This window comes from Leptinotarsa decemlineata, unplaced genomic scaffold, assembly GCF_025532065.1.
Source record: "Leptinotarsa decemlineata unplaced genomic scaffold, Ldec_3_MD MMD2_P_RNA_scaffold_4, whole genome shotgun sequence".
In the NCBI taxonomy this organism is placed as follows: Eukaryota; Metazoa; Arthropoda; class Insecta; order Coleoptera; family Chrysomelidae; genus Leptinotarsa; species Leptinotarsa decemlineata.
Window position 1 is genome coordinate 4,368,010 of NW_027412531.1, and position 23,722 is coordinate 4,391,731.

Below are 23,722 nucleotides of genomic sequence, written 5' to 3' on the forward strand. Positions count from 1 at the left end.
TGAAAAACAATATTTAGTTCAATGTGCTGAAGTTCTTAAAAATGGTATTTCAACTCGACAAGAAAGAATCACTAACGGCTTTCGCTTTCTTTTCTCTATGTAGTAACGGAACTCCTAAAAAAAACCTTCTTAGATAAATATAGATGTTTCGTTAAAAATACCAAAAGAAAAAAACAAGTGCAATTACCTTGTCTTCCTCCAACCTCAGTTGCTGCTCATCAACATCTTTTTCGGGTATACAGGGTGTTCCTTAAACACATGCTAATATTTAAGGAGGTAATTCTTAGACCCATTTTAAGAAAAAAACTTCCTATGGACGTATGTCCTAAACGCCTTAACTTTTGAGATACAGGGTGGCAAAGTTTTCAAAAATAATCAGTTTTTTAATAATAACTGAGATAATTTTGTAGACATCTATGGCATATTTGGTACATATGTTCCTACCTCAAGGCGCATTTTCTGATGTACACAAATTTGTATTTTTTCAAACAGTGGCATCCCTACGGGTTTCGCATTGAATATTTTTGGGAAAAAAGTACTACGCCAATGCTTTCTTTTCAAAATAAAATCATTTTTAAAATCCTCATTTATTTTTGAGAAAATTTGATTTCTTGGTATTTCTTTGTCCGACGCATGATTTTCACTCAAAAAAATAAAAATCGACAGAAAGCAAATTAAGAAATTAGATCAATTCTAAAATGAATGAGAATCTGAAAATTGCTTCATAACGCATTACCAATTCCCTAATAATATTTGAAAACATAATCTGCAAAAAAATAAATTTTTCACAAAAACGAGTTTTATTTTATTTTGTGACAGTAAGTCTAAACGAATAGCACAAATTTGTTAATTAGTAATAATACCAAAACTGATTATAAAAATTGTTGGAAGTGGCCACCTGCACTTAGTATGCATGCTTCCGCCCTTCTACGCATGGAATTACGCACCCGTTCAAATATTCCCGGCGTATTTCGTATAGTTTCACACGAGGCAACTATTCGCTCTCTTGAATCTTCTAAAGTATTAACGGCAGTTTTATACACAAGAGTTTTAAGGTGACCCCATAAAAAAAATCTAAACTGTTGAGATCGGGGGATCTTGCTGGCCATTGCTGAGGTCCTCCGCGACCTATCCAACGATTAGGATAAACTGTATTTAAATGGTTTCGGACAATTACACTGAAATGAGCAGGTACATGTACCATATTCGATTCCTTAACGCAAGTGGCACATCTTCCAATAACCCAGGTAAGTCTTCTTCGAGAAAGTGTAAATAAGAACGACCATCAAGGCGTCCTGGTAGAAAAAATGGGCCTATTAGATGATCACCTATAATTCCTGCCCATACATTAACCGAAAATTGGTGTTGGAAATGGGTTTCGGTTATTGCATGGGGATTTTCTTCAGCCCACACATGATTGTTATGGAAATTTTGAATGGCATTCCGAGAAAAATTTGCTTCGTCTGTGAACAAAATTGGTGTCTCAAACTGCGGATTTAGTGCAATACTTTGTAGATACCACTGACTGAAGTTCACACGCTGTGGAAAATCTCTGGGGAGTACTGCCTGCACTCATGAAATATGGTATGGGTATAACAAAAAATCAACCAAAATACGCCAAACAATTTGATGACAAATATCCAGAGTTCTAGCGATCTTCCTCGTACTCGTCTCAGGATGTTCCTCAATTTCTTGCAGCACCGCTTCCTCAATTTCAGGAGTTCTTACTACACGAGGTCTACCTTCCGGAGTCCCTTTCTTGAAACTACCAGTTTCCCCAAGTCGACGATGAATATTTGAAAAGGTTTGGCTATCTGGTAAGGCACGATTAGGATATCTTTCCTGATAAATGCGCCTGGCTTCTGTTGCATTACCATCGGCAAGGCCATATACGTAATGCATTTGCGCCATTTCCGCATTCGTATAATTTACCATATTTACTGATATTCAGAAAAACAGCGGACTACCAAAATAACTTCAATAACACTTCAAAATCAATCAAAACGCGCTGTGACAGTTTTTAACACCAACACCTTACTTTAAACCAACATCAATATTAGCTACTGACGTTTGTACATACAGAGAATTCGTTTTTTATTGCTATGGCGGGTACGCTGTTTTTTTTGTTTTTAATCTTTAAAAGAAATCACATATCGACAAACTCCATATTTCCAAGAGGTGCAGTAAATAAATTCTACACGTCATTTATTCCAGGATAACTAAATTTATGTTTCCAAAAATTATTAAGCGGTGCTGCGTTATGACGTAATTTTAATTGAGAACAGTGCATCTGACAACAAACAAATACCTTTTAGATCCTCAATTATTTTGCAACAAATCTGATCTCTTAGTTTGCTTTCAGTCGATGCACGATACCGCATCAGATTTTTAAGGAATTTATCCTTAAGTAAAGCGATTTTTAATTTTTTGAGCGAAAACCATGCGTCGGACAAAGAAAACCCAGCAAATCAAATGTGCTCAAAAATGTATGGAGATTTTAAAAATAATTTTTAATTCAAGATTAAGCAATGGCGTAGTATTTTTTTCGCCAAAAATATACGTTTCAAAACTCGTACGTACGCCACTGGCAGAGAAAATTAAGAAAATTGTACATCAGAAAATGCGGCCTGAGGCATGGAACATATGTACCAAATATGCCAAAGATGTCTACAAAATTATCTCTGTTATTATTAAAAAACTGATTATTTTTGAAAACTTTGCCACCCTGTATCTCAAAAGTTAAGGCGTTTAGGACATACGTCCATAGGAAGTTTTTTTCTTAAAAGGGGTCTAAGAATTACCTCCTTAAATATTAGCAGGTGTTTAAGGAACACCCTGTATATTACCAAGTTCAAGTGTGGCTTGGTTTTCAGCTAGACTCTACATTGCTGAACACAATTTTTTGCAACTGCAAAAAGGGGTGCAGTGCTAAATGTGGTTGCAAAAAGCCGGACTGTTTTGTTCCCTGGCATGTACACATTATCAAGTCCAGTCGTGCTTTAATATTGAATCACCAACAGTGGAGAATCCAGTGTTACAATTTTCGTTCGGGTTTGAAGGTCGTCGTGGATTGGAACTGTATCCTAACGTTTTGGCAGCACGAGTGGCTGGCTCCTTCAAAGGTCTATTCATCCTGGTGGTTCACCGATGACTCGTGATTCCTAGTTCGTAAGCTGTATTTATGTTGACATAGGTAGCCCGCCATTCTAATTATCAATTTATCAGTGGAGGATCCGTTTGATTCCAACGAGACGACATGTGATACATCGCTATTAACGCAGTTTACATGTACTCAGGATGAAGAAGAACAAGACGAACAAGAACAAGAAGAAGAATTTGAAAGTTACGACTCGGACGATTAAATTCCACAACTTTTTTTTAACTTAAATTGCTTTTATCTTTTCAATCTCTGCTAATATCCATTATTTTGCAATAGTTTCAAACTAAACAGAATCACAACTGACCCCTGGAATAGGTCTACTGGGGAAACCACGTTGAAAAAAACACGCTAAGTACACTACCACATAGATGGCGTGGAAACGTGTGACGATTACAACTTTACAACTTTTTGAATCGTTATATCTCAAAAACGGTGGCTCGTAGGAAAAAAAGTATAAATACATTTTCTGTAGATAATTTTATGATCTACAATTTTTGTTTGAAGTATTTTTGTGATAAAACTTACCGTTTTGCTGAAAATGGCTTCCTTCCTCGATTTTGAAGTTTCTTAGATTTTTTGTATAAAGATGAAGAAGTAGGAAGCCAAAACCGTTCTTTCCCCAAAAATATTCTTTCCTTTCAATTTAAACAAGATTCCTATGGCTGGGATTCAATCAAATTAGCGAATGAATGTCATTATATACTGCCATCGACGACATGAGTAGATTCAATTCATTCGTTATATAAAGTCCTAATTTTATGAATAAATTGAGTGATTCATCTTATATTGCTACCAAGATTGGTGCAATATAAGATGCAAAATGTGCAAAAAGGTAAGTAAATCTAAAGAAATGAACTTTAAATGTTCAAGTCAGTCTCGGATATACCTACACAGTAGTTTGAATGGACTGACGCCTATCAGAAAACAACTACTCCCCTGGATAATACCACGAAGGGCGTTGGATTATATCCGACAGGCGTCAGTGCAGGAATCTTCACAGACAATTTTCTGCATATGCAATTAGCTATACAACTAAAAGAGTCGACCTTCAATATTGGAAAGGGCACACTTGCAGACCGATTTCGGGCTCATTAGATTTGTTTACTGTCAGTCTTCAAGCAAAGCCCACTGACTAATAAGAAAAAATAAGGTAAAAGTCTTATTCCGAAACATCGGAATAAGATGACAGTGATGTATATGAAACTTCACCTCTTTCATTTACTCAATTCCATAACGAATGTTTGGAATACAAACTGAATAGAAAAAAGTGTTTTTGTGTAATTCAAAGTTTATATAAAAATAGTTGTTTCGAAAGTATTTTTCAATCGTGTAATTCACTGTTTATGTGGAGGTGGTAGTTTGGAGAGGGGTTTTTCTTCCATTTTGTGTCTGAAAGTTACTTCTTTGCATGATCTACACATCTTTGTATGGAGTTATTTTTCTGAAAATAATTGCAAATTATCAATAGTTCCAAGAAAATAAAAAGAAAATGTATGTAACTGTAATGTCTTACCATAAAAACAATTATTGTTAATCTGTTAGTATCGCATTTTTACAGACACCACTTTTCCAAAAATCAAAGTTTCCTATTTTCCTGTCTCATTTTTTTGTGTGGCATTTAGTTAAGAAATATCCCAGTTATGAAAAAAGTGATTTATTTCCAACAGAAATATCCAGTTACAGGAAATGCTATTATTACAGAGTATACATGAAATAAATATTAAAAATAATGGAATATAGACATGTATAAAAGTGAACACCAAAAAAAAGTATATACATTGCATTTCTTTAATGTCCCCTCCCTTTTATTTTTTGAAGGGGTCAACTCAAAAAATTGAAATTTGGGATAATGAAATTGAAGCATGAATACTTTATTTTGAAGTGAAATTGACAGATGAAACTTTCAAGATGGCGACTGGGTGTCATCGGGGAAAACAATTAAATTGAAAGGGGGTCTTGTGACATCTTTTTGAAGCTCCAGACAAATGCTTCACAACCCTAGAACATAATGTCAATATCTTCAACTACTATAAAATGGCGGAACTTTTAATAATTGCCTGAATACATTGATATTTAACTACATAATATGAGGTAATAAGCTTGAGGTCACTTCAGAAGATGCTCGAAATGGTTGCTTTGAACTTCTTGACATATGAACAGCCTATCCGATATTTTACGTCGAACATTTTCGAACACATTAACGTTAATATCTCTACAAATATGTATTATTCGCTGCCGTACATCCAAATGTTGAAGCAATTTCAGTTTTGTACGCCTTTTGCTTCAAATAGACCAAAAAAAAGTCCAAAGGTGTCAAATCTGGCGAGCAGGCTGGCCATTCTGTAGGACCTCAACGGCCAATCCAACGACCGGGAAAAGTAGTATCCAAATAGTTTCTTATTTGTCTGGAATAATGGTGGTGCTCCATCTTGTTGTAATACAATATCCATATCGAATTCATTAGGATTCGCTTCGACGATTTCAGTGATGAGAGGGTCATCAGTAATTTTCAGCATATTCAAATACAGTTCCTCTGTTGAATTTTGATCAATAAATAGAGGTCCTACAATATGGTTTCCTAATATTCCTGTCCATACATTAATTCATTCTGGATATTGGGTATGCGCTTCCCGGAAAACGTGAGGGTTCGTGTCACTCCAATAACGGCAATTTTGCCTGTGAACATTGCCGTTTAAAAAAATGTACATTCGTCACCAAAACAAATATTGTGGAGATAGGTAGGATGCCTTGCAATGGTTTCCGTCATGATTTCGCAGAATTCTGTTCTTCAATCAAGGTCATCTTCAGTTAATTGTTGTATCATTTTAATTTTGTATGGATGATGCTTATTCCTCTTCAAAAGTCTCCACACAGTAGAAGGAGACACCTCACAAACATTCGTGACGGAATAAGTAGACTGTTCAGGATTCACTACTATTTCACCAATTATTTGCATTTGCTGTTCTTCCGGAATGGACGGATGACCTGGGAGCTTTTTGTTATGTACACTACCGGGAGTTGTGAATTTGGACACAAGTTCCCTCAAATATTTTCTACAGATAGGGCGATTCGGAAAACGGTCATTGAAAATCCTTTCGGTCTCGTGAAAGTTACGCGTCGCACCGAAAATAAAATTTGCTTCAATTTTTTATTCCAATGGACAAGAATTGACAATTTTGGAGATTGTAGTCGTGGTACCTTTCTACTAGTAAAACCAAAAACTAAATGATAAAATTCTAACTGAACTAGGTATGATGTTCATTGTATTATTGATATTTTTTGTCGTTTTTATAAAAAAAAAAACTTAACAAACCTTATCGTGTTGTTGAAAGTGCCATATGGCAGATAAAAAGGAATATTTCTAGAAATATCGATATTAATGTGTTTGTCTTCAGGAAATTATTAAATGTTACACCATTTTGTAGTAGGAAAGGATATTTATTTCATATTCTAGAGTTGTGAAGTATTCGTCAGGAGCTTCAAAATGATGTGTAGAAGACCCCCTTTTCCATTCAATTTTTTTTCCCAGAAGGCGCCCAGTCGCCATCTTGAAAGTTTTATGTGTCAATTTCACTTCGATATAAAGTATTCATGCATTAATTTCATTATTCAAAATTTCAATTTTTTTAGTTGACCCGTTCAAAAAATAAAAGGAGCGACATTAAAGACATGCACTGTATAAAATATTCATAAACGAAGAATTTCAAAAAAAGAGTGAAAAATTGGGTATATAACAGAAAAAGTTACAAATCATGCAGTGTAGCAGTACTGACACAAAGATTATTTATAGTATTATTAAAAGTAACTGTGGATACATGAAACCAAGGCGTTCAGAGAATCGAAATGAATATCGCAATGTTCACGGATTTTATTGAAGCAACTACACATAAAATTCAATGGTGATCGTAGCATAACATTTGTGCGTGATGCTTCGCAATAGAATTTCAGTATCTTTGATTAGTATCAAATTAAAAAAGCCGTTCACGACGTTTTAGCAAATTACCAATAGCTGACTGACTGCAGAATACTGAAACTCCGAAAATTCAGTAAAACTTGCAGTCTATAAAGTTTTTGTGTAACTCTCGGATACATTTTATAGACATACATGTTGTTACGCAGGATCTAATTGAGACGAGATAACTGGAAAAACTCTCAGTGAAACAAACCACCGAGAATCAATTGCCTTCATTCTGAGAATGTTTTGAAAATGGTATTTTTAACTCGAAGGATATTTTAGATCACGTTGTTTATTTGTCTTCGATTTTCTTGAAACCGTGCCGAAAGTATATCAAAAATCTAACCGAAATTGTATACAAATCAGTTCCCTTGATATATTTCTTCTGATAACTCCTACCCATCAATCATTCAATCACCAATGAGTAACAGTAGATATTAATTCGACATTTTTTTTATGTGTGAATGACACCAACATTAAGAAACTACAGGGGTAAAAATGAACAAAGAATCAATTAATTGGAAGTGCTGACTTTGATCAGAAGTAACTCCAAAGTTTATAAATCAAGCAGGGTTATTTGGACTACATAAAAGTTGTTCAGTGCTGTTCAGAAATAATGGATAAACTTATTTTTTACATAACTTACAATTTATCAGTAACACTTGCAACAATTTTCAACAATAATTTTATACTTACCCCTAAAAATCCTTCGAGTGACAGTATTCTATTCAAAATTAGATATGAGGGTTAGTGAGATATCGCACTTAAAAGGATTTTTAATTCTCCATTTGTTTTTTGAATCTATGAATATTTTTATCGAAAAATATTAAATACAAAAGTTAATAACCGGACATAGCACTCAAGATAGTGGTAAACGATAGACACGTGTTTCGGGCTTTTGGCCCATCATCTTACCAAAAGAAAGAAATACAAATGCACGGAGCCACCAGCAGGAGCCAGCCGCACATTTGTGTTTTCAGTTAATAGATCTTGTGTTTACAAGAAAACTACCAAACTCACCACGGAGGCAGCTATAGCTACCTGCGTGATATCCGGGTCCAGGAAATTATACAAATGTGGAGGTTATTGAGTGTCTTGATATAGATACAGAAGTTAATAATCGGACATAGCGCACTCAAGATAGTGGCAATAGTGGCATAGCGCATAGTGGCATAGCGCACTCAAGATAGTTGCCTATCCTTACACTTGGCTGCACCATACTGATGATTGGCCAAAAGCCCGAAACACGTAATAATAATAATAATAGTCATTTATTTCCTTAAGACAGTTACAAACCTATATGGAAAAAGTCACTTGTTTACATTTAAAATACAATAATACTAATACTAAAAAATTAATTTCACCGCAAATTGCCACAACAAATATTCATCCAGTTTATAAAAACACTGTTCTGTCGAAAGGGATTTTAAATTATATTTGAATGATTGTTTTGTCATGCAGTTTCTCACATTTGAAGGGAGAGCATTGTATATTTTAGGAGCCATATGACTGGGAGATTGGTGAGTTATTTTGAATTTTCCGAATGGAATTGAAAAATAATTCGTTTGTCTTGTATTGAAACTATGATTTTGGTTGTTCCTCACATGAATTTCATCATTATTGTCGAATACTAGCATAGTCAACTCTGATATGACTAGACATGGTAATGTTAATATTTTCAGTCTCTTGAATATATCTTTGCATGAATCAGTCTGTGAAAGCCTCGTCATTGATCGTAAAATTCGTTTTTGTGCCACGAAGATATCTTTTGCTAAGGTAAATAAACCCCAAAATATCACACCGTATCGTAGCCTACTTTCAACTTGTGCATAGTAGAGCTGTATCAATTGATCAATATTGAGTACATGCCGCCAATTTCTAAATTGAAAGGCAATCGAATTCAATTTTGAAAGGTAATGGGAGTGAGCTTTCCAATTGAGATTTTTATCTATTCGTAATCCTAAGAAAATTGTTTGATCCGAACTAGTTGAGATGGAGGGGCTCGATTCGTTTGATTGGAATGACAACTCATTACATTCTCTTTGGATATGGTGAAACCTCAGTGCTTGCGTTTTCGAAGTATTTAAAAACAAGTAATTTGCTGAAAACTATTCATTCAAAGTAGTCAACACTTTATTGCATTCATCACGCAAGGAAGGATCCATTTTTTCATTTCGACGTATCATCAGCGTACGTTGTGAAGGATGCAGGTACAGAAAGTTTATTCAAATCATTAATATAGAAAAGGAACAGAATTGGCCTCAATATGGACCCCTGAGGGACACCAATGTCTGTTTCAGTTTGCTGTGAGAAATGAGTGTTGATGGCTACATATTGTGTACGTTTGAGTATAAATGATTTTATCCAATCTAGAGGACAGCCTCTAATACAGCTTTTCCAGTAGTATCTCGTGATTGATACAGTCAAATGCCCTGCTGAGGTCACAAAAGATTCCAACAGGGCATTCTTCTGCCTCAATATATTCTATTATTTTTTGATAATAAGAAAACACCACAGTCTTCGTAGATTTTTTTTTCAAATATCCATGTTGGTTTCTCGAAATTATATCATATTCATGACAAAATGACATTAATCTATCTAAAAAACAATAGTCGAATACTTTGGAAAAAGTTGAAGGTACTGTGACTGGTCTGTAATGGTTTGCCACTATCTTGAGTGGTGTGTCCGATTATTAGCTTCTGTATCTATATCAAGACACTCAATAACCTTCATATTTGAAAAATATTTAATATTGAATGTCACTAAGCAATATTAACACGAATAATGTTAACACGTATTTCAAGTGCTCTTCAAAAAAGTGTGAAAAATAGTAGTTAAATCTCAGTGAAGTGATTGCAAATTTGTACGGAAATGTTCTGAAATTGATGGACTACACAAAAAATGCAAAACTTGCTCTGAAAATAAAAAGGTAATTGTAATATTGAAAGATTTATTATAAATCCACACATTCGATACACCAAAAAATCGCCTCCACAAAAACTGAATGATAGTTAAGGTTTTTAATTAGGAATACTCTAAATAATAAAATAAAAAGTTACCAGTGGCGTACAATTCAAAATTGATATGGATGATAAAGAAATATCTATTAAGGACGTATATTTTCTTCTGAAAGGTGTAAATGAAAACTTGAGCAAAAGAATTGAAACACTAGAAGAAACAAACAGAAATTTATTCACCGTTGTCACGAAAGAAGTAGAAAAAATACAAAATAGAGTTGAGATACTTGAAAAAGAAAATATTTCGCTGAGAAATCAAGTAAGAAAAATTTAAAAACACTTAAAACTTAACAACTTAGTCTTCTACGGCATTGAAGAAGAACAAAACGAAAATCAGGAAAAGCTAATAAAATTAATGATTAAAATAGAAACAAAACTAGAAATAAAAATAGAAAAAGCGGAAATCAATAACATTTTAAGATTAGGTAAAAAGACAGAACAAAAGGAATATTTCCCTGAATCAAATAATACTGAATTCAGGAAACAAATAGGAGAATAAGATAAAAAATCTAAGAAAGAATTCAAGAAATCCAGTAGAAAAGGCAACTCCAAGTAGTTTGGGAAACCCTCAAGACGAATATAAACCGGGAGGAAGGTTTAGAATTGAAAAATACAAAGATCTAATTATTTACACATGAATGAAGATGAATCCATATCTAAATAACTTTATAATTGAAAATGTAGAAACTAAATTGCTTAATGAAACTTCTAAATCAACAGAGCAACTCAAATGTTCTTACTCAGATATAAAAATTTTTCATAATAACTTAAGAAGTCTCAATAAAAATTTCAACGAATTAACAGTTTTTCTTGAAAAGAATAAACACATAGTGATTTTGTCTGAAATTTGGCAATTAAAAAATTATGAACTATATTTGAAAATGTGGATACTGAGACTGCCAAGAATTCAGATACACCAATATGTCGACATAAAAAATGTCTATTACCCTTTAGAAAACTAAATAAATAAATACTTCTGTTTAAAAATCTGTTTAAAATCTGTTTTTCCGTTAACCAGCTGTCGCACCCCTACGAACGACAACCCTCAGAAGTCGAAACTTGTGCGAGCTAAGGATTAACGAGGTCTTACCTTTTAACGTGTGATTCCTAATTCCTTGAATTATTACATAATTATCTCTAAGCAATGTTTCATGATGAATTTCACTAGTTCGGACTTCCATTATCTAATATATAAAATGATTTGAAATCCCTGAAACAACTAAAAAAGAATAATTAAAAATGAATAGCTGAAAATAACAATTATATTAAGCAAAATAAACCTGAAATGAATTAATAGTGAAATAAATTACAAGTAAAAATAGAACAATTGAATAAATAAAAATAAAGGAATGAAAAAAGAAAATAAAAATAAAAAGTGGAGAGATTCCAATTCACGTTAGTTCGCGACTTTTCGACGTTCTTTTTTCATTCCTTTTTTTTTTATTTATTCAATTGTTCTATTTTTACTTGTAGTTTATTTCACTATTATTTCATTTCAGGTTTATTTTGCTTAATATAATTGTTTTTTTCAGCTATTCATTTTTAATTATTCTTCTTTAGTTGTTTTAGGGATTTCAAATCATTTTATATAGTAGACAATGGAAGTCCGAACTAGTGAGACTTACGAGGTCTTACCTTTTAACGTGTTATTCCTAACGTATTAAAATTTTGATACATTTCCTTACGTACTCTTGAAAAAAGATGTAGAATAAACACAACATCTTTTTTGTGAATAAATCATCAACAAAATTTCTGCGACTAATTATACAGCCCACCAAAAAAAATTTGTCTTGCTACCGAAAAAAAGTCAACTGATTTTGGTTAATTCATCTGTGCTGATTTCAGCTCTAGTTTTCGAGATATAACATACTCATCAAATATTTAAAAATTCTTTATATTTCTGTATATTCCACCACTATATTGCAATATGTTTATAAACAAACTTAAGTAATTCTATAACAAATGCATACTAATGACTTCTAATTAAAGTGTACTTATTGGAAATGCTCATAACATGAAATCAGCGCTAATTGCTTCTTACCTTTTATCCGATGTGTAAATAGTATTTTCTAGGAATGAATTCCTATAAAGTCGACTGCATTCCATTGTAAAATTTAGTCTGAACTTGAGTTTCGTTGCAAGAGTTTGTTTCTGACAACTGAAACCCATGGCTTCTACAAGCAGGCGTTGTGTGAATAACCCGAACGTTTTTTGCTACATATATGGCGAATACATTGTAAAGTAAAGTAGAAAACCAGTTTGTGATTTTATAAAAAAGGCATATCAAGCCTATTTTGGTGTTCATATAGGAGATCAAGATAACTCCTGGGCTCCACATGTAGTGTGCAAAACTTGTCTTGAAAACTTGCGACAGTGGACGAAAGGACAACGAAAAATTTTAAAGTTTGGTGTTCCAATGGTATGGAGGGAACCAAAAAATCATTTTGACGATTGCAATTTCTGTCTTGTGAATATAAAGGGCATTATTCGTAACAATCGACATACGTGGACATATCCTAACCTGGATTCAGCAATAAGACCAATTCCACATCAGCTTGAGCAGATACCCATTCCAATATTTAGCAGCCTACCTACGTTACCAGAGGATAATGTCGCAACGTTACCTGACGAACTACAGACTAATAGATTTGAGGAAGACGACAGTGATTTTGAAGGAGATTCAACACGTCCTGAGCGCTTTACTCAGGAACAGCTGAGCGATCTTATTAGAGATTTGAACCTTCCAAAGGATTCTTCCGAGTTGCTTGCCTCCAGACTAAAGGAAAAGAAACTTCTTCACCCAGACACCAAAATTACATACTACCGTAAAAGAGAAAAAAATTTGGCTTTTTTTTTCTCAGCAAGATGATATGATTTTTTGTAACATTATTAAAGGACTGTTAGAAAAAATGGGTGTATCGGAGTATACACCAGATCACTGGCGTTTTTTTATCGACAGTTCCAAACGAAGTTTAAAGTGTGTCTTTCTACTTAATAGCAACAAATATGGAAGTATACCAATTGGGCATTCTACAAAACTGAAAGAAGAATATAAAACAATATCGCTGGTGCTAAAAAACATCCAGTATGACCAACATTAGTGGGCGATCTGTGTTGATTTTAAGATGGTGAACTTTCTCCTGGGACAACAACGTGGCTATACAAAATATCCTTGTTTCCTGTGTCTTTGGGATAGCAGGGCTAAGGACCAACACTGGATTAGAAGAAAATGGCATTCTAGAGATGCTTTAGTTCAAGGAGAAGCTAACGTAGTTAACGAAGCATTGGTCGACCGAGAGAAAATAATGTTACCTCCGTTACATATTAAACAAGGGCTGATGAAACAATTTGTAAAGGCCCAGACCAGAATCGTCCTAGTTTTGAATACTTGTCCAGCAAATTCCCTGCACTTAGTATAGAAAAATTGAAAGCCGGAATATTTGATGGGCCTCAGATACGACAACTTATAAAAGATTCGCATTTTACAGAATCTATGACTAAAGTGAGTGGGTCTATTCGATCCTCCACCGCAACCCATAAGGGTTTATTGTAACTCACACCTATTCACACTAGGCCAAAAAACGCAGCTTCTCAACGAAGCCGATTAGTTTGTATGGTGAGTGGTCTTTCAGGTCAGATGGTGAAAGTACGGATCTGCCGAACTCAAATAACCTGATTCGGTCCCCAGCGGGGCAGGCACACAGTATATGCTGTGCTGTTTCATCATTTTCCAGACAGAGGCGACACACACTGTCTTCCGACAGTCCAAGTCTCTGCATATGATGATTCAAATGACAGTGACCTGTAAGAAGGCCTGTTAGACATCGTAGTTCATCCCTACTGTAGTCCAACAACTGTTTGGAATCAAGCTTTGAAGGGTGAGTAAACGCCTTGGAGTGAGCCAATCCTGGAAGATTCTGCCAGAAGTCCATAACTCTTCTTGCCATCCAGGTGTTCAGTGTTTGTTTGGCAAAATCCAAAGCGATGCCAATGACAGGTTCTAGTCCAATGAAGCCGCTTGCAGCACCCTCTTTTACAAGAGAGTCAGCAGCTTCATTGCCTTCCAGGCCAGCAAGGCCAGGAATCCAGACCAGAGACAGTCTGTTAAGTTTTCCTATCGAGGAGAGTCTTTTTTGGCAGTTTGCTACCAATTTAGACGTTGCTCGGTAGGAACCAAGAGGTTCCAACGCCGCTTGACTGTCCGAGAATATTTTTATTGACTTGTGAGTAAGGTTGGATTTATCCAATCTCTCCGCACACAATTCAATAGCGTAAATTTCCGCTTGAAATACAGTTGCATAAGTTCCTAGGCAGGTAGATATCTCTGTCCTGGGTCTGGGACTGAAAACACCTGCACCAGAACCGGAAGGTGTTTTTGATCAATCTGTGAACCAACAACTATCCGCTCTTAATATTTCCTTCTCCAGCAGGATCCAGTCCTCTCTACTCGGGAATAGTACTTTATAAGGCAGTTCGTAGTTGACGGAGGCATAAAGTCAGAGGTCATTTTCAGAATGCTGTGACTTCCAATGTCAACCAACAGTCTATTACACTCTGCATTGAATCGATTTGTGCAATTGACAATGTGCACAAGTCTGTATGCAGTCCATCTAGCCTCTCTTTCCAAAAAATGTGGAGAGGAGGTAGATCTAGAAGGACCTCCTTAGCCGCTGACGGTGTGGTTCTGATGGCACCACTGATAGCCAGACAAGCCTGTCTCTGTGAGCCAGAGAGCTTCGCTTGGGATATTTTCTGTAAAGCCTTCGGCCACCAAGCAATTGCACCATAAGTGATCATTGGTCTGACAATCATCACATAAATTCAATGGATTTGTTTGGGACCTAAACCCCAAGTTGTTCCACAAATCCTTCGACATGTCCATAGAGACAGTCTGGCTTTGTGCAAAACTTTTTCCAAGTGAGCGTTCCAGGTGAGTCTTTTATCAAGGACAATGCCAAGATATTTCACCTCCGTTCCAAATGAAATGACCACACCATTGAGGGAAAGTGGCGTTAGATCGTCCAATTTCCTTTTCTTGGTGAAGGGGATTAACACAGTTTTGCTGGGGTTGACAGACATCTGGTCCCTCGGGCACCAACTGTGAACAACGTCCAACGCGCTTTGGAGGATATTACAAGGTACCCTTCCCGACGTGGACCTTGCCAGGATAACAAGGTCATCTGTATAAGCTTGCAGATCAACTTTTCTTCTGTCGAGGGCATCAAGCAGTTGTGGAAAATTTTCTTGGAAACAATAAATCGGAAAATTACCGGGACTTAGTGGAAGAAATGCTCAACAATTTTAACAAACACGGTTGTCATATAAGTATTAAGTCACCTCCACAGCCACTTAGACCTTTTCCCAGAAAATCTGGGTGACCTTAGTGAGGAACAAGGGGATCGCTTCCACCAAGATATCAAAACGATGGATGAGAGGTATTAAGGGAGATGGGACACTCACATGATGGCGGATTACTGCTGGAGTCTTCAAATGGGCCTTCCTTTAAAAGCTTTTGCAAAAAAATCTATTAAAAGGAAGTTTTTAGGTGACGCCGAATAACAGATTTGTGCTGCGATGCTGGTTAGGTTACATGAAAAGTTAAGTTTTTTTGGCAGATATGTGTGATGATTACAATCATACTTACGTATATTGTTGTACAATAAATATCTTACTTTTTATTCGTGTTTCGTTTATTTGATGGGAAGCAGCACTACATATATGTAGGTTAAGTTAGGTTAGTTGAATTACCCTGTATGTTAGAAATGTGATCTATTGTTGTATTGGCTGAAAACGGTCTGATGGAGCAAATCTGGTGGCATTTTTGGATTCAGCAGACCCAAATTACCTTGAAACAGTAAAAAAAATCCGGCAGCAAAGTGTGTGTTTACCAGTGATTGACAGTAATTTAAAATTTGAAGATCATATCAGGTGTCTCAAATCAAAGTTGTCCTCTGGGTCTTATGTTGTAAGGCTGACATCTTGTGAGTTAGGGTTTGATACTGCCAAAGTACCATATCACTCATATAGAATATCACGTAAGATATGGAATCCCTTTCTGGGGTGCATGTACTGTGACATCATTGCAATCAATTTTAGTTATACAAAAACAGCTGTGAGTTATCTGTTTATAGCAAAGCCACGAGATTCTTGCAGACCACTGTTTAAGGAAAAGAAAAACCTCACTGTAATATCAATTTTTATTATTAAAACTATATGTCCCATAGTAAAACATTAAAATCGCTTTTCAATAAACGCAAACGCCACTCGCCAAAAAAAAAACCACTTCAATTTGCCCATTTCAAAATATTCCCTTATTAAATTGGCCGCGGTGGTAGTGCGCCCCACTCACGATCGGAAGGCCGTGGGTTCGATTCCCGCCTCGACCAGATATTTTTCTCGAGAGAATTCATCTGGTTGAAGCTGGGATGATTCTGCAACCGTGTTAGGAATCACACGTTAAAAGGTAAGACCTCGTTAGTCCTTAGCTCGCAGAAGTTTCTCAACTTCTGAGAGTTGTCGTTCGTATGGGGGTGACAGCTGATTAACGGAAAAACAGATTTTAAACAGATTTTTTTTAAAGACTCTTTCATTTATAATGGGTTGAAAATGTCCAATCACATTCCATCCCATCTAAAATGTGCATGCCATAACAGGAACTTCAGGGAAGTTTTGAAGGAGTTTTTGTGGGAGAGCCTATTATAATTTATCATAGTACTATCAAGATACTGTAACAAATCTGAAGCCGCCCCTGACCGATACGCCAGCCGACTGCATCGAAAAAACACATGCAAAAGAATGCATCGGGAACCGCCGGTGAAATTCTACCGACTACAGAATTGTCGAAAGGACCTTTACCGATATAAGCTCGTCTTCCCGACCCAAGAGGGCAGTTCAAAAAGTGAATCGAGCGGGTAAACAAGAAACTCAAATAGCGGAAATAAATTGGGCATTTATTGCTGGGTGTTGTAATAAATTAATCAGTTTATGATTATTGAAATATTGTTGGAAATATTGTTTAAGACAGTTAATTTGTTAATTTGTCACAATTGGTGATCAGAAGTGGATTTGTAGAATAAATCTGTGAGCGCTTCGTGGACAATCTTTGTGTTGCGAGGAAATTGACTATTTGACTATTTGTTCGTGCAGAGAAAATGGTGATTCGTTTTTTGTGAACCGTGAACAGTACCGGACTACAGAAATATAAACTGATAGACCTTTCTCGCGAAAAATAGACTTGTGAAAGTAAATAAGTGTTTTCGGACTCGATTAAAATAAGTGGACATATACAGTTTTGTGGAAAATAGACAATAAGAGACAAAATGTGTTCGAGAAAAATACGCCTAGCGGACTTGAAAGTCACGAATCGAAGCAAGAATTGGCGGAGAGGGAGCTAGATTATTCTGGACAGAAATCGGTACTCCAAAAGAGACTGTGGGATAACTTGACTGAGTCAGGAGAAGAAGATCGCGAAACATATTTATTCGAAGTTTCTGGGGGTGATTTGAGTTCAATAATGAGTAAACTTGATAAGAATACCAAATCACTGAAAGATGAACTTCAACAAAATTCGAAAATTTTGGAAGACAAATTTCTAGAGAATTCGAATAGCTTGAAGAAAGAACTTCTAGAAAATGCGGAAGGCTTAAAAAAAAACTTTGTTGCGTGGCGAGTCTACTCTAAGAAAGGATAGAAACCATCGAGACAGAGATAGACAAAATCAGGAAGTAAATGAGCACGGAAGTAGAGGAAATCAAAGGGGAGATCAAAAATGAAATCTGGGCAGAAATGAAGAGAATGGAAAAAATAGGCGATGAAATAAAAGGCGGATTTGAGGCAGAAATCAGTAATATGAAGAAATCAATTAGCAAGTTGCAAAACCAAATTGTTAATACTGCACACACCAGAGAAATCGTGGTGTGGGCAGAATTACTTAATTCCGGAACTGAGTTTTAACATGGAAGAACTTCAAAAGGCATTGAAATATGTCAAAAGTCAGTTCGGAACCAGGAAAGTTCTCCACAGTTCTCCCCAGTTCGACGGAAAAACTCCTTGGGCAAATTACCGCCAACAATTCGAAGCTGCGGCCAGATTGAATGGACGGAATGTAGGAGAAAAGGCGGTAGCATTAACAATGGCGTTGCGTGGAGAAGCAACGAATATTTTGTAAAACCTCACGGCCCAACAACAGAAAGACTATGACCAACTTATAAAGCAGAGCTACGGTATGGGCAGGCCCACCTAGAGCACATTTACGATTCACAGCTGAAGAACCGCTGCCAGAAATCAGGAGAATCTCTACAGGAATTTGAAGCCGACAATGTTCGATTGGTTCGTCTGGCATATCCTGCTACACCGGAAAATGTAATGGAGCGGTTAGCAGTTCAGGTATTCTTTGACGGACTTCGCGACCAAGAAACGAGGCAGGCTTTGGCACTAGCTCATCCCAAACATCTAGTGGATGCACTGGCAAGCGCCCTGGAGTTTGGGGCTGCAAAACAATCCTGCAAACAATCCAGAGCAAACTCGAACTATCGAGGAAGATGGACGGGTGCCTGTTGATGTTGAGGCCACCATTAGAAAGGTAATAAAAGAAGTGTTGCCTGAGAGAAAACAAATAAAATGCTGGAACTGTAGGAAAATTGGGCATGTGCATGTCCAAGCATTCAAAGAACCAATTCCAAATCAGGAAAACTAGAGAAGTCGATGAGAACGGGCAATCGTCGGCCTCTATCCAGCAAGCCCCCGTAAAAAACGCAGATGCCCTGTGACGGAGACCGTGTCCCGATGACTGCTTACATTGCCGACGAGCAGAAGAGAGGGAAGCAGCTATTTGTAGAACTACAGCTGTAGACGACAACTGGGAGGACAATGAGATCAAGGAAGACCAAGAGAAAGACCCAGATCTTGGTTTAGTCATCGGATGGAGGAAAATTAATCAAATACCATCGTGGCAGAAGGTAGCAGGTTATTCACTAGCGGTTAAGTCCTACTGGGCCCAATGGAACTCCCTTACATTAGAAAATGGGGTTCTGAAGCGGGTGTTGGAGTCTGAAGACGGTAGAGAAGAAAGGCGCCAGACAGTGGTACCCTGTAACAGACGACGGGAGGTGTTCAAAAAAATCCATGATGGAGTCACTGGAGGACATCTGGGAGTAACCAAGACCCCCCAGAAAGTGAGACAACGGTTTTACTGGGTTAATTGTCAAGCCGACGTCAAGGACTGGTGCAGAAAGTGTGCAGTATGTGCTACCAGTAACGGATATCGGATACAACCGAAAGCTCCAATGCGCCAGTACAACGTGGATAGTCCCTTTGAGAGAATCGCCAGCGACATCGCCATTCCCAGAGTCCGACCATGAAGCCTTTACTGTCGCTGACGTCCTGGTAAAGGAATGGATATGTCGATTCGGTGTCCCATTGGAGCTGCATTCAGACCAGGGCAGAAATTTCGAGTCAAACCTGTTCCAAGAAATGTGTAAACTGTTGCATATTTGAAAGACCAGAACAACAGTCTTACATTCACAGTCCGATGGAATAGTGAAACGTATGAATAAGGCACTTGTCCAAGATAGTCTCTGACCACCAAAGAGACTGGGGCCAGTACCTTCACCAGTTCTTGTTGGCCTATCGTTCGGCAGTGCACGAGTCAACCGGCCAAACCCCTGCCAGTATTATGATGGGCCTAGAGCTGCGATTTGAAATTTGGGACGCCGCCAGAACAAGACACTGCGGGGGAAGACTATATATCAGATTGCTAATTTGGCTGTACAACCCTAAGCGACGCTTATCACCGAAGTTGCGGAACTCGTGGGAAGGTCCGTACAAAATCATGAAGAAGATAAATGATCTCGTCTACCGAATCCATAAGCCACCTCGAGAAAAGATTAGGGTCGTCCATTTCAATAGATTGACTCCTTATGCTGGAAATCACGACTGAGTTCGCGCCCTTAGACCACCAGAGGATGAAATAACGTTCCAGAAGTTCATGTCTTTGTACTCGAACGGACAGAAGATCGTACATGGGGTAACTCAAGAAGAGCCACGAGACCTTTTCAAGGTTCCAGTTGATTACGCACTAGCTCACTGCGTGGCAGAGGATTTCCAAATGTCCAGGGGTATCACTGTGGTATTCAGCAAGAAATTCGGTCAGCTCCAAACATTACGAGAATATAATCCTGAAGTTGGAGGAGTGCTACAGTTGAAGAAGGGTCAGAGAAACATTTTCTACTTGGAGGCCAAAAAGCATTCTCGAGACAAACCGTCCTATGAAGATTGGAGGAGGCTTACCAGACTGAGAGACACGATGCTCGACCAGAATCTCGTGGACTTGGCAATCCCGAAATTAGCCTCTGAGCTCGACAGGCTGGACTGGAGAATTGTGAGAAGCATGTTGGAAACGATCTTCAGATCCAGCGGCATCCAAATTTTGGTGAGCAGTTACCATCTTCCACAACCGTGCATGAAGTCTGTGGAGTGTTACTTCCATCAAACTACACAGTGCAGATATGGAGAGTCGTGCAGGTATCGACATATGCCAATGATGAAATTTCGGGGCGAAACGTCTTTAAGAAAGATCTTTACCGATATAAGCCCGTCTTTCCGACCCAAAAAGGCAGTTCAGAAAGTGAATCGAGCGGCTAAACAAGAAATTCAAATAGTGGAAATTAAGTGTTGATGAATATAGTGATTATAGAAATATTGTTGGAAATGAAATTGTGCAAGACAGTTAATTCGTTAATTTGTGACAATACTATTTGACTTGTGTCCGACTCTCAATACATTTTATGTAATCAATATTGGAAATACAATCTTACTGGCTATTTGTTGTATTGTGCTATGTAAATACAAACTGTTTCTGTTATCTTTTTCAATCCAATTTTATTCAACACACTACCAATGTATATTTATAGTGTATAGTTTTATCTGACTAAGTAGCGACAGCTAATTTGTGTAATTCTATTTGTTTGTTTTTTTTTCAATTATTTTAACCAAGCTTTGTCAATAAAATATGAATCTTCAGACAATAAAGCATATTTTGACTTTGACTTCAAAGGAATCGCGAACACGACAATGCCTTCTAACTAAAAAACCTGTTCTACAATTTTATATGTCAACAACGAAACAGTACTTTGTATAGCTGCTTCGAATGCTAGTACAGAGGTTTTATAAAAAAAGGTGCTGTTTGCTTATGCATCAATGACCATAACCGAAACATAGTTTAGATATTCCCAAATAGAGAAAAAACTTTCAGCTATAATTTGAAAACATTTCACCAGTTAGTATATGGTGAAAATTAGTATAGTTGAAAAATATCATTCAGACCACTTAATGCATCTTCAAAAAATGTAGTTGCAAATTTTGAAATACGACGTAGAAGTTAGATACTTAAAAACCTGGAAAAGATCTTTCAATTGCTGATGCTCTGTTTAGAGTATATCTGGATGAGAAAAAATATTATCTTGATAACAACATTAATTCCCAAACATGAAATTTTGAAAGAAACTGAAACTAATATTGAATTACACTTATTGAAAAATGTAATATGTGATGGATGGCCAGAAAAGTATGGAAAACTAGATAATAGAATTAAAATATTTGCTACATGCAAAAATGGGCTTAGAGGAGATGATTGTCTCATATACAGTGGAATGGCTCTTGTGATTCCCAAAACTTTGAGAAAGGAAATATTGAATAAAATTCATTGTAATCCGATTTATAATCACATGGGAGTAAATAAAGAATCGATTTTTTGCCCACCGATGAATGAAGATAAGACAAAATACTAGAATGCATGTGAAGTTTTCAAAATAGGTAACAATCCATAGAGCCTTTAGTGAGCCACAAAATTCCAAACTATGGAACAAAATTGGTATAATATGATTATGCGAAAATACTCGTATACAGATTAATTTTTACTCTCTATATTAGAAACATTAATAGTGATTTTCTAATATTGGGTATCCAACAGAAACTTGGTGCTTTAAGTTTTTGGTTAACATAAAATAAATTAAATATAATTGATTACAGAAAAATGCATGTCATTAACCACTTCAAAACATTATTTCTCCACTAATGTACTCCCATGAAGTGTAAACAATTATTCATATTCATTAACTATTTAGAGGAAAGGTATCAAAATGCATAGAGGCTGTTTAAAATATTTGTTTCACACATTCCTTTTAATATATAACCTTGACAGTAAACGCATAAAGAAACTCACCGAATGTTAATAGTACGTAGTAAGTATAAATTAAGTCACAGAATTTCTTTCTAGATTGGTCACAATCGAAAACTACCTGAACTGTTGTTGAGCACCGCACACAAGCGTCCTTCTCTCTACAAACTCGTTTTGCCACTGAGAAAGAGAATTAAGAATTGAAACGAATAAGAGGAATCTCTCAATGAATGCGATTCAGTGGCGGCTACATAGGTAGGGCGGGGGAGTCAATGACCCTAACTTCCCTTTCACGTTTCGATTTGTTACAAACCGTACTGGCATTGACGCAATTGAAGTAGCTCAGGACAAGCAATCAAATAATAATAATAATGTTAATTCACCATATTGATCACATGTATATAACAGAGATTCGGTAAATAAACGTAGGCATCGCAGAAGCAACATTTTCGAAAAAATGTTCCTTGTGCGTGAGTGATATTGCCAAATTCCAAACTATAACTAAACTAAAAATTATGTATGTAAGAGTATTCTATACAATGAATAGATATAAACTGTTAACTATAATGAATTGAATACAATACAATGAATATATATAAACTGATGAAAATAAATTAGCATAATGAATTGAAAAACTATATACATAATATGAAACACATAAGGACATGATGGGATTTAAATTAAGTATTTTTTATTGAGTTCATTCTACAGGGAGTTTTATTTTTTAGAAAGTGTGCTGATTAATAATTTGATTAAAACATAGTTTGATTAGAATTTCTGAGCCAATTTTTCAGTTGTTTCTTGAATTTTGATTTATTTTGTTTATTAATGAGTTGTATTTTTTTTCGGTACCATACTCCAGATCTTTGGGCCAAGATAATTACAGTGTCTTGGACCTACTAATTTTTGGCATCTAGGTGCTAAAAATATATTTTCTTTTCTACGGGTATTATACATGTGTTCTACTGGTTTTATTTTTATTTTGTTCTCTACGACTTTCAGAATAATCTTTTGGCAGTATAGCTGCCGTGTATCGAGGACATTAATTTCTTCAAATTAGAGGTCACTGGAAAACGTTCTACCTTTACCTAACTAAAATTTTTAGAATTTTTTTTGTAATATACAGTGTCACCGATAAAGTCCGCATCAAATACGTTTGAGTTTTTATTGAGCAAATGGCCTCACAATATGAATTAGAACAAAACGGAACATTGGGAAACATCATTTCGTGATTCTTGAAGCCCATTCAATAAAAGAAAAAAACTCATAGTATTTACATTTACTTACTCCGCTAACTACACTAATTTAAAAAAACTGGGTAGGCTGTGAAAAAATATGAAACTACATAATGTGTTTTAGAAAACGTCACTGTCACTGAATAAATTAATGCCTGTTAGTTCAATGTAATGTATGAA

The 23,722-nt window shown here is 36.2% G+C and overlaps 1 protein-coding gene across 2 annotated transcripts in view; it reads right to left on the reverse strand.

Annotated features, from left to right (window-relative positions):
- Nucleotides 1-22,558, reverse strand: part of LOC141487575 (protein twisted gastrulation) — a 46,189-nt gene extending 23,631 nt beyond the window's left edge. Inside the window, exon 1 of one of the 2 annotated variants that reach the window (XM_074186711.1) lies at nucleotides 22,429-22,558. The gene's annotated coding sequence lies outside the window, so the exon portion shown is untranslated. Of the gene's footprint in view, nucleotides 1-22,352 lie in introns of both variants that reach the window. The other variant, XM_074186710.1, reaches the window with a different exon arrangement.
- Between the last annotated feature and the right edge of the window lie 1,164 nt (nucleotides 22,559-23,722).